This window comes from Panthera tigris, chromosome E2, assembly GCF_018350195.1.
Source record: "Panthera tigris isolate Pti1 chromosome E2, P.tigris_Pti1_mat1.1, whole genome shotgun sequence".
In the NCBI taxonomy this organism is placed as follows: domain Eukaryota; kingdom Metazoa; phylum Chordata; class Mammalia; order Carnivora; family Felidae; genus Panthera; species Panthera tigris.
Genome location: NC_056674.1, coordinates 33,646,138 through 33,659,159, shown reverse-complemented (window position 1 = coordinate 33,659,159; position 13,022 = coordinate 33,646,138). Strand labels below are relative to the sequence as shown.

The following is a 13,022-nucleotide window of genomic DNA, read 5'->3' as shown; positions in this document are numbered from 1 at the left end:
GGATAGCCTAAAGAGGAAAGAAACCAGGAGGGAGGGAGAATAGAAAGCAAAAGCTGGCAAAAACAAAAACAGAAAACCTCACCCCTAATGGGCTCTCAATTCTGAGAGTCCAATCCACCCGAAGTTTCAAATATGACATGCGTTCCAGTTGGCCACTTTGCAGTTGCTTGGCACCAAAGACCTACTCAGACAGTAAAAACAAGGCTGATAGGCTCTAGCTAGTATGACAAGTCTCAAGAGACTGAGCCCCTTCACAGAAAGGGCATTTGGAAACTATTCAGCAGCAGCAACAAACATCAGTATCGTTTTTGTTCCAAAGTGTACCGCAGACGGGAAAAGTGAGGTCTGCCACCATTCAGTTTATGGTATTACTCTTCTAACATTTTCATCTCTACAACTGATTTAGGCAACTCGCAAATCTTCCACACAGAAAGGAATAAACAGAAATGCAACTTCAAAGAAACAGCTAAAGAAAGGTCTGAAAGGAAAGATAAGACCAAAACATCAAGAAATGACCAGTGACAAAAGACCTAGCTTAGTGTCTTTGCAAAAACAACAAACAAACAAAAAAACAAACCTGCAATTTACCCTCATCCCATGCCTTCCTGAACAAGGCATGATAATAAGGACACAGGACAAGGGACACCTGGATGACTCAGTTGGATGAGTGTTCAACTTCAGCTCAGGTCATGATCTCACGGCTTGTGAGTTCAAGCCCCGTGTCGGGCTCTGTGCCGACAGCTCAGAGCCTAGAGCCTGCCTCGGATTCTGTGTCCCTCTCTCACTCTGCCCCTCCCTCACTCATGCTGTGTGTATCTCTCAAGGATAAGTAGAACATTTAAAGAAAAAAAAAAAAAGGACACAGGGCAATGCATTAAGAAGTGTCTGGGTTCAGGGGTGCCTGGGTGGCTCAGTCAGTTAAGCGTCTGACTTCAGCTCAAGTCATGATCTCACAGTTCGTGGGTTTGAGCCCCGCATCGGGCTCTGTGCTGACAGCTCAGAGCCTGGAGCCTGCTTCGGAATCTGTGTCTCCCTCTGTCTCTCCTCCTCTCCCGCCTGTGCTCTCTAAATAAATAAATAAATATTAAAAAAAAAAAAAAGTGTCTGGGTTCAAGTTCTACCTTTACATAGTAAGTAAACTCTCCATCTTGGTTTCAGTATCTTCTCCTTCTAAATAAACAGAATGCCAACACCCATCCAACCCATTCCACCACGAGAAAGAAGACGGTGATGGGCAAAGCCCACTGAAAAGTATCACACAAATGGAAGAGTTATTATGGTGTATCACTCAAAGTTCACATAATAGTCCTGGCCTGTTCCTTTCCCCTACATCTTCCAAATTAGGACAAAGTCACAGATAACCATTCTTTCAAATGGTTTGAGGGGAGTAGTAAAATGACATAATAGTTATTCATAAAACCGGCCATGTCTCAGATCCCCCTTCACACATTAGGAAGCCTTACTTTTACAGAATAAAGGAAAGGTCTGTATGTCGTTTTGTAAGAATTGACCAATTCTGAACTATGAGGGTCACTTTTATAGCCGATCTCTAACACATACTTCATGGACTAATCCATCATCTCTCCATTAAATCAATTTTCCTTGTCACTTCAAACTGATGTTCTATAATCTCAACTACCTGGTCAAAACAATCCAACACTTCCAAATGCCGGCTGTTCAGACAACTTGGAGGGGCAATACAGCCAGTCAAGAAAGTGTACTTGGGGGCCATTTTCCAAGTTCTCTGAATTAAGCATGTCTTACTTTTGTAATTAGGGGGAAAACCGGATTTTCTCTAAAGCCATTCAGTTCCTATTCACACTCTCAAAATCCCAAATTTAATGTTTTCTTGTCAGTAACTCCCTCGGGCTTCACCCTCTCTTCCAGTCAAGAAGTGTCTAGGTCATGAAAGAGGAGGGTAAAAGTCTTTTGCAGACAATGATTACTTCTCCTCCGACCTCTCTAAGCCTAGCTCCCTCCGTAAGAACACTTTACCAGCCCCTTGGCTAGACTCTAATTCTGACTTCATACAAGGAGAGTGGCACCAGGCACACGCTGAGGGCTACCTACACGGGAGTGCCTAACTGTGCCCTACTATGGATCACCACCATGTCTTTTCAGCTCCCTGCTTGGCCTTCTCTTCGAGATTCCGCTATGTTAGTCTGTATTTATTTTCAAGAGCCAGGTAGTCCAAAGAGCACCAATCTACACGACTCCAGGTCACCTCACTGTTGTGTTGTCTCCTAGACAGGAGTAATTTCGCTGTAGAGAAATTCTTTCCTGTATTCTGGAGCACACACAGAGTTAAGGGCCTTGTGTGTGTCCATAAAAACCAAACACACATAATACCCTTAGACAGCCAAATCATATTATAAGATGCAAGATTTCAACATTCCGGCACACTGCCAGAGCTTAATGGCCAGTCAGACGCTAAGTAAGGAAATGGGTCTGCATTAAACCTACAAATAAGTCAACAATCAATAGTTCAGGATTACAGTAAAAAACTGGATGTGCCCTTTAAATTGCTTCTAGCATCATTCTTCTAACTCGAGCTCCGCTTCAGAAGCAAAGCAAAACAAAACAAAGATGATCAAGCAAGAAGCTGAACACAACCTATTTTCACAAGCACAAAGCACTGGCATTTCGAAACTAAAAGCTACTCTAGGATTTCACAGAAACCTTTTACAGTATACCTGTAGGGCAGCAAACCCGAGGAATAATAGGCTGAGCTTTAGACAGTAAATTAAACTGACAGCTCAGCAAGCACAAAACTATGGCAAAAAAGCAAGCACCTGGAGATAAACAGATGAAGCAGGTTTGGCCTTCCTGCAAAACTTCTCTCCCCCCACCACCCCCAACACCCCCAAACCAGCAGGGATTTGTGTAAAGGTTTAGAAAGCATGTTCCAGCTTTGTCCCTCAGTCAACATGATTTGACTACTAAGCGTATATAAATAAGTGTGATGCCCACCACATCCATTCACTGTGGGCTTTCTAGCCTTTATTTTGCTCTAAATGAGCAATCACTGAGCAGTACTTCTACTAAAATACTTCAACTACTTCACTCTTTCAAATATATCTTGAAAATTCACTTCTTTACCAAACAGCTTTGACCTACAAATGAAATTTAAAACCCAGGGGACTAAGGCCATAGTACTGAACTCAAACCAACAGAAAGGAGTTCAAGTCTGGCATATCTAGCCTTTGCAGGCCTTAGGTTTCCCCATCAGTGAAATGCAGCTGACAATGGTATACGCCTGAAATAGTTACCGGAAACCCAGGAAGTGTTTAGTTCAGTGTCTTTTTTTTTTTTTTTTTTTTTTTTTTTTGAAGTTTGCTTATTTTGAGAGAGAGAGAGAGAGAGAGCGAGCGAGCGAGCGAGCAGAGGGCGGGCAGAGAGAGAGGGAGAAAGAGAATCCCGACCAGGCTCTGCACTGTCAGCACAGAGCCTGATGTGGGGCTTGAACTCATGAACCTTGAGATCGTGACATGAAGCAGAACCAAGTCGCACGTTCAACTGACTGAACCACCCAGGCACCCCCTAGTATAGTGTCTTGACAAAATAAATGTTCAGTAAACCTTAGCTCTGCCTCCTCAATATTAGCTGGACTAAAACAGAAGACAGGAATTAAAACTTGTCTTTAGTGCCATGATTCACTGCACCAGCAGGAAACACTTAAACTAAAGAAAGGAAGAAAAGTAAGGAAGGAAAGGGAGAAAGAGGATAGGTTGGGGGGGGGGGTGGAAATACAACTATTTAAACTAGCGCTACTCAAAGTGTGGTTGAAGGAGCACCAGTCCCCAAATAGGTGGTGCCAAACAGAGAATAAGCATGTAGAACTTTCATAGCAAGCTGATGGAGTAATTTTATGTCAACTGAATTTAATTAGAAAAACTAAGGCTTATCCTTTGCATGTCTTTTATTTCATTTTTTTTCTCCTAGTAATTCATTTGTACTGTATTTTTCTAAGAGCATCTCTCAGCCTAAGACAAACTCGTTTGGGAGGCACCGATTCAGTAAACACCTTCCAAAAGAAAAATACCCACCACTATACTTCTTCGCCGTGAAGATCTCTGGGACAGTTTGGGACCCTGTCACAGAACTAAGTGCTACTGTGAATGCCCATAAACCAAGGATCCCCAGGTCCTGCGCTGGTCCTATCTAATACAATATGGGAGACTGATATGCACCGTGGATAAGAGAAAACCTGGCAGAAGACAAAGTGCTCCCAGATAATATCACACCAGATTATTTTGGTACCTTGAACAAATCAAGCACATTATAACCTTCATGGCCATTTCTGCCTGTCCCTAAGATAGTGACAGCATTTTAAAGTAGACAAACTTTTTTTTTTTTTTTTAAGAAAAGGGAGGAGTAGAGGAAACTCTCCCTCATATCCTGCTCATGTCACTCAAAGAAAGAGACCAAATCAGGTAGTAATAATAAAAATCAGTCAGTAAATCCACCCTCCCACTTGCATTCTGCTGACCTAATCCTCCCCTTTGTTTTATAAATTAAATGAATTGCCTGGTGCTGGTTGTCAATATGTTCCATATGACCAGGCTTCTTTCTGTACAAGTTCTTGGAAGCCGTGTCACGCCCAGCCCCGCGCAGCAGCCTCCGGGCAGTGCTTCCAGGGCTGCGGTTCTCTCAAAAGCACAGGCAGGATTTGGCTGATGGCATCTCAGCCCACAGCCACTCCACAGTGAGAGGCAAGGCCTCGCCCTTCCGTCCTCCAAGATAATTAAAGTGGCGTCGTTAGCGTTGCAGACCTGGGGCTGTCAGAACTGAGGGCCTTAGTCTCGGCTCGGCTGCCAGCAACCTGAGCTTGAGGGGCTCACTGAACCTCTCCATATCTGAAGTACAAGATGGAAGCCAAGCATCTGTGAAACGGGGAAAAAGCTTAAAAAGAAAGCAATACATACTAGTTCTGAGAGCTCTGCAGCAAAAGAAATTCTAATACAGGTCTTGTCTGTGAAGGATGTTGCCCAGACTTTCTCCCAGCTTCTTCTGTTCCTGGTCCCCGACAAACAAACAAAAAGAAGCAAAACCAGGGGTCTCCCCTGTCTGAGCTCCCTCTCACTTCCTTCACAGAATGTGGATTTTTAGTGGATACAGTAGGAACCTGGACCCCAGAGTTTTGTCACCGAAGAACCACACTTTGCAACTGATAACAATGGAAGGAGCCACATCAGGCTACCGGCCTGGAAAGCTTCAGATCGAACAATCCAAAACAGAAATAAGAGATCACAGGGTGCCGCAGCAAGCGGATCAAAGTGATACACAGGGTCAAGGGCTGCCATTTGAGAACGACAGACTGGTCTACAGTAATGTGTTCGATATTCAATGAGGTTTTAACTCCCATTTAAATTACACTCACTCCAGTATCAAATAGGTCAGCAGATGAAACGACATGCCCATTTCTGGTTCCTGAAACCAAGCAACTTTTAAAGACACCAGACTGAAGATGACAATATATGCTCCCCGTCTCCACAGTGCTGGGGCATCAATAGATATCGGCAGGTTAAGAGACAGCTCATGAAGGAGGGAGGGGATGACTCAACTCTGGTTCAAAGGCACCAGGGCCTGGCCAATATTTGAAGTGCTCTATTAAATTCTTAGATAAATATTTTAGCCATGGGCTTCTTCTAAAACACTTTTACAGAACCATTCCAACTTCTTTCTTCTTTAGTTGGTAATTGATATTCCCTTGCTCACTACAGGATATAAGAAACCTCCGAGAAGACAAAGAAGCCTGTCATTTCCTGCTTGCTCAGAACGCATTCAGCATCCATTTACTTGCTTGTTCTGAAAGCCCTGCATTCAGGAGTAAGTGTGAATGGATAAGTAAAAAGGCTGAAATCTTATATCCTTGGCTCACATAAAAGCAGTTTTTCACATTTTCCACAGACGACGCCTTTAACACCCATTTTTATTCCAAAGTTACCATTTTTAATTCCATTCACAGGATACTTTAATGTAATTGCATACTTTCCACCAGACCACAATGCCTACCTTTTCCCTTATCACAGACAGGCAGAAAAATTAAATCATTTCAGTACTTACCCCAGTAATCAGGATCAGAATACCTAATTACAAACACAAAACAGGATGACATATTAACCAGCTTCTGGGAAGACACTATTTTTTTCTTTTTTACATGTTTACTGGTTTTTACCAGCTCTGAGATTTACCCTGGGTCAGGATTTAGCGACAAGGAATAGCAAATATGTTTGTTAAGTGGGAGTGACGTGGACACTGCAGTGTTCACACAAGAGACAAAGCCTGGCACCATGACCGCCCTGAACAAGAAGCTGAGGCACAGTGAGATGGAGGTCTTTTCCATATGCAGCCTGGCCACTGCAACTGAATGCCGGCCTAAAACGTACCTGGTGTTTGTTCCAGGAAAAGGTTTCTCTCCAGCTAGCAGGGCTCTGGATCCCATGAGAAATGGATTCATTAGCCAGTGTGAACCCCAGACATTAGCTATAGGTTGTTTGATTTAAGTCCAGGATAAGCAGCTGTTACAAAGCCGCAAAAGGGCAAGATTCAAATATCCAGTAAAGTCCTCTAAAAACTCAAAAGAAAGGTTACCATCAACTTCCCACTGACTCTTTTAGGGGCAAGAGGAATATAAGCAAGGAGGTCAATAAAGACAAACGCTTAACTAAAAACCTTCACGCTCTTAGATTCTCTTACATTTTTATATTACGTGAGAACAATTAAAGAGCAAGATCTCATTCCTTCAGGGTGCATTCAATTCAAAATTTCTAATCATCCAATTTGGGCTAGATCACCACCACAGAAAAGCCTGCTCAGGCATACTAACAGCTGAAACAACAGGGGAGCTAGGTATATTTTGCCCACTTAAAACATTTCTCAGGACTATTACACAAATTATCAGCATGCAAACAGATGCAACTCTTAATGAACGAACCCCATCTCTTCCTTATATTTACGAAAGCAGCTCTGGTCAGACCTGTCCTCGGTATACACGCTCAGTAGTTTCAATTTCTAGAAACAAATGGAAAGGGCTACTTAAAAATAATCCCAGAGATCAGATATCGTTCATCCCTTCAGACTGCACCTTCCCGCAGTTGGCTTAAGCGAGGGAAAGCTTACCACACTTCTTCCACAATATTAATATTTTGCCAGTAATATTCCTGAAGAGCTGCTATTAGCACACTAATCACTCTAGGCAAGTCTGACCCTCTTTCCAACAAAACAAACTGCCACAGGATTTCTGGAACCAATTCCCCACTAACAACTTGCCAGTACTACAAACACACAATTAGTAAGCAACACAACCACTTTTCTGCTTAGCTGTTATATATAGCTCCATTTAAGCAGCAGTCTCTTAATTCCGAAGATATAAAATTAAAAGATAAACCGGGAAAATAACAATTTAGGTGATAATGGGTTACACAAGCAGTGATTCATTTTTATACTTACTAAAGCTATTTAGTTTCTTCTGATTATTTAAAACATAAGCTAAGAGTGGTCTGAGCATACTCTACATTGCCAAGGCCAAGGGCAGAAAAAGGAAGGAAACAATGAATATTTTATTATGGATGCAATGTGGTAGGCAAGACAAGTGTCTGACAAGTGAATTATTATTGCATCATTAGCCTTGTAATTGATAAATCAGTTTCTCTGGCTCCAATTTTGATACAGTTATTTTATCCACTATTTAAGACTTCATTCTCTCTTTACTCATACAGGGCAGGACAGATTTCCATCTGGAAATTTACACAGATTATGAAGAACTTCCGTACAGGATCCTTCTTTCTGTTTTTGTTTTTTTGGGTTTTTGTGTTTTGGGGGTTTTTTTGTTTTTTTGTTTTTTGGTAGAAGGATCTGAATAGATAAGAATCACTTATGTAAGATCCAAATGGACTGCTAAATTAATTCGAACATAAGCTCAATTTCTGTTTACTTTGTGGGGAAACATTTGGAAAGTTTTGGTTTTTTCCTAGGCAATAAAATGGACACACTGTATTTGTAGGCTGTGGAGAGAGATCTGAGAAGGCCGTGAAAGAAGCGCACATGAGGAGAGCCTCACAAGTGAGGCCTCGGACATTTCAGAGGCACTACTCTAGGCTAAAGAAAGGTGGCTGAAGTACAAACATACACATGCACACACATACCCACACGTGCATGCATGCACACACACAAGACAGCTCCTTCTACTGCAGTGTGCTACCACTGGCTACCACTGCAGACTCTGGGTCTGGAGTTCTCTCTTGTCCAGTAAGAAAGCGGGATGCAGGATTAAAAATGCGAGAGAGGCTAACATCCAAGAGGAGACAAGAGCCCCGAGTTAAGGGTCCTTGCTCTGTTCTGTTAGGATCCGAAGACACAAACGTGGTGATGGGCGTGCACAAAGAGACAATGAAATCATGAACATTAACTCATGGGTGTGAGGGAAAAGGGGGTTTTGAAGATAGGTGGTGTTAAGGGTTTGGGTTAATACAAAAGAAAATCCTGGCACTAGGCGAGAGGTTACTTACAGCAGAAGTGAGGCACCACCTCTGTTGACCTAAACTGGTCTAGGGGACAAGAAAGACAGAGCATGCTACCTCAGGGTCAACAAGGCACCTTTCTTTTGCTAACTAGCTCTGCTCTGGGCAACTTCGCCCTGCAGCAGTCTATAGCCCTATTTACCCATTTACCTAATTTGGTCCTTCCTTCCAGTGAAAGCAGCTTTCTGCTATTGTACTAAGTTGGGGGGTGTTTCCACCCTGAATACCTAATCTTGTGTACCTCATCTTGGATGTTTTCATCCTGAGATTCCCTATTCCTATACCTATACCTCCTATACTGGAGGCTTTTGCCCCACTTGTCCTATACTGGGGGCCTTTGCCCCGTTTATCTAATCTTGTTTACCCAAACTTGGGTGTGTACATCCTATGGTTGTCTAATTCTTTATGCCTTGTTAACCCATTGGTGCAAGCTCAGGGAATTCTTAAGTGTATTCCCCACACTGCAGTAAAGTCTCACAAGTTAATCTGACCGATACATACTCCAAACACTAGTATGTAATGCTTTAGAAAAGTAAACTGTTTCTATTTGAAAAATGTCTCTATAGATATCTCTTGGGGTGCCTGGGTGGCTCAGTCAGTTATGCATCTGACTCTTGATTTTGGCTCAGGTCATGATCTCACAGTTCATGAAATCAAGCCCCATGCAGCATGGAGCCTGCCTGGGATTCTCTCTCTCCCTCTCTGACCTTCTCCACTCACGCGCACTCACTCACTCTCTCTCTCTCTCTCTCTCTCTCTCAAAATAAATAAATAAACTTAAAAAAAAAAAGAAAGAAAACGGAAGATGTTAAACACATTGGAGCGTTAGTCTGTTTGGAAAGAGTAACTACTATTAAACTCTGAAGTCAGATAGGGGTCTTCCCAAAGGCCCCAAAGAGAATGATGAGGGTGAGATCAGATATCTGGTTGAGGTCTGCAATCACTGGAACAACTAGCAATAGATGTCTCAGCCCAATACTCCATACAGCTATGAAAGAATTAGATTTGATGATGTTTCATTAATTACAGTTAATTTAGTCTTAAAATTTCTGGCACTGTACGTGTACTGGATTGACCTGTGTCCCCCCACCAAAAAGACATGTGTAAATCCTAACTCCTAGTCCCTGTGCATATGACCTTATTTGGAAATATGATCTTTGCATATGTGATTAAGATAAGGATCCCAAGATGAGATCATCCTGGATATAGGATGGGCCCTACACCCAATGACTGGTGTCTTTATGAGAGAAAGGAGAGGGAGACTGGACACAGAGGAGGAAAACCTTGTGGAGATGGAGGAAGACACCGGAGTTAAGAAACAGCTCGGTGCCACCAAAAGTTACAAAAGGAAAGATTCTCCCCTACAGCCTTCAGAGGGAGCATGGTGTTGCCAACACCTTGATTTCAAAGTTCTAGAGTCCAGAACTGTGAGAGGACAAATTGCTAACGTTTTAGGCCACTAAGTTTGTGGAAACTTGTTGTGACCGCCCTAGGAATCGAATACAATAAAGTTTAGCAATAACATTATTATATTTTGGTCCCATGCCATTTGGAAGTAATAGAGCCTAATGCAGAGAAACTGCAGCTCCCATTTTTATGGCCAACTCAGGCAATTTCCGCACAGCCTTCTTGAAATATACATGTAATTTAGTGAAAAGCCCACAATATAACCAAACTGTGTAAATTCGCACCTTATTAGTATATAATACATATCATCCGTGGTACATTAGGTCCGTTCAGATCATAGTAAAGATGTGCAACCTGCCCTTGATATTTTTCTTCCAAAGACAGAAGTGAGCACGTGGATCTCTGTGAGAAGGCCTGTGCTTGCAAGCACCACGAAGTAACTTAGGACAGAGCAGTACAGTCATCGCGGTGCCCTGCTCTGTTAACAGCCATTGCTCTTCACCTCTATTACACAAACATGCAGGCGTTCTTTATAACCATTTCCAAAAAAGAAAACCAATACATATTTTAAAAAATTCTCCTAGCGTTAGCCATATATATAGATTTAAGTAAATTTTTTTAATAGGTTACTTTTGCTGGCCACTACAGTCTTTTAAAATTGCATTTTCAGTGCATGCCAACATCATCAGTCGTGACAAACAACCAAACAGCAACAGTGAAAATCCTCTATTAATTTCACGCTTTCCATTAGAAACAGAAGGAAACAGAATCAATGTTCATCAAACAGAAAAGGACTACACACGTATCTATCTGTATATCTACACATGGGGAAATGCCTTTTCAGGCTTCTAAGTAATAGAAACAATGGGTGGTACAAAGTCTCGGACAGCATCCATCAAAGGATCCTTCAGCATTTCCCTCTACGAATTTATAAACTGACATAATAAATTCACTCTGACTGATACTCGGCATGTGGGATTAAGATGCATTCGCATCGCAAAAACGGCACTGGTTGGAAAAATTTATACACAAAAGTCCATTAGGTTTATGGTATGTGGACTGCATCTCAGTATGTTAAGGGGAGCGGGGGTGGCTTAGTCGGTTAAGTGTCCAACCTCAGCCTAGGTCATGATCTCATTTCATGAGTTTGAGCCCCAAGGTGGGCTCTGCACTGACAGCTCAGAGCCCAGCTTTGGATTCTCCGTCTCCCTCTCTCTTTCTGCCCCTCCCTCATGCCCGTGCACACTCTCTCTCTAGAATATAAATCAACATTTAAAAAGATAAAATAAATAAAGCTGTTAAAATAAATGAGAAAAAAAGTCTGTCAAAAAGTACATCTGGCTTTTGTAAAAGCAAAAAACTGAAAATGACCAAGTTGACTCTTCTTGGAACACCAACAATGCATTGAGAAGGATTAAAAGAAAGAATGCTCCATGTTCAGGGTGAAAGCTGATTTGGCACTTACATCTAACTACTAAACAAGAAGTGTACTTCTTGTACTAAACAAGAAGATACTGTATGCACAGGAGGCTTAAGTATAGGCGGGGTGAGTCCCACAACACAAAACTTCTAACCCCTATCAATACTAGAACCATCTCAGATAGAGCCAAGGCCTCAGCCCTTTAAAACTTAAATTGAGTTCTCCTTTGCCTTTGTTGGCAAGAAGATGAAATCAACAGAATATTTTGAAAATAGTAAGTCTTAAATCTTTAGGTCTAGATGATCAATTCCCAATTCATCAAAAGTTATCTTGGATTGACCATTTTGCATTTTTGGAGCTATTCTGGAAAAGGCTTGAGGTAAAATTCTGAAATGGAAGCACGCTTCCTCTCAAAGTTCAAAGATTTCCCAGTGGTGCAGGACCAAAACTCTTAGCCATGCTCATTCCAAATTAAGAAACTCTCTTTGATGTGACCGAGCATCCACTGCTGGGAAACCACCTAATGGGGGTGCTGAAGCACAGTGTTCATGCATTAAACAGAAGGTTAGAAGACCATCATGACTCGATACATTTATAAACCTGTCATTAATATCTCAAATCAAAAAAATGGAGTACCACATCAGAGGGAATTCATGAAGTGCATTACTAAATGTGCCGAGTACTCCAAATATGTATTACAGATATGTTAAAGAACATTTAAAAGCTGGTGGTTAAAAAAAAAAAAAAAACTTCTTTGGAATTTTAAATATTAAAAACACACACACACAACCTTATAGCGAGTGCCACTTCTTCCACACTATTAGGGATTCTCTTCAAAATATATGATTATTCAAATTAATTTGAGCTCTATCCCTTTTGCCCACCTCATCCTTGTTGTAAGTATCGGTTTATAGAGCATCAAGCAGTAAAAGAGAAGGGACAAAAAGGTACAGCTAAAAATAAAACAGAAACAACAGTTACACACACATGCCATTTTAAGATTACATGGAGGGGCGCCTGGGTGGCTCAGTTGGTTAAACGTCCAACTTCAGCTCAGTCATGATCTTCCAGTTCGTGAATTTGAGCCCCACGTAGGGCTCGGTGCTGACAGCTCGGAGCCTGGAGCCTGTTTCAGATTGTGTCTCCCTCTCTCTCTGCCGCCCCCCGCCCCCTCCACTCTCAAGCGCACGCACTTTCTCTCCCTCTCTCTCTCAAAAATAAATAAAACATTAAAAAATTTAAAAAGATTACATGGAAATGAGCAGGCATCTATAAGGTGACAAGCAAATATGATTTAGTACACAAGATTTAAAAAAACTGAAGACTATGGGAACATATCAATAACAGGAAAAATAACATCTATAGTTATTTAACTCAACACAAACACAGGGTTTTCAGTTACTGAAATGGAATAACTGCAGTAGAACGGTGGCCATTAGATGGATAAAAATAGTTCTTGGGAAGGATAGTGGGTAGAGAGTATTAATTCAAACTGAGCCCAAATAATAACACAATTAGTACCCATCTGTACAATGGTTTGCCTTTGTAGAACCCGCATCCTTTCATTTCAAATGTGAATCAATGATTAAAATGACAGTTCACTGTCCCTTCACTCTAACGTGAATGCAGCCTCCCAATTCCTCAAAACTAAATGAATCACAAGGTTTTCCTTA

At 41.7% G+C, this 13,022-nt stretch overlaps 1 protein-coding gene across 2 annotated transcripts in view; it reads right to left on the bottom strand.

Annotated features, from left to right (window-relative positions):
- NUP93 (nucleoporin 93) overlaps positions 1–13,022 on the bottom strand; it is a 103,730-nt gene that overhangs the window by 61,280 nt on the left and 29,428 nt on the right. The window lies entirely within an intron of this gene.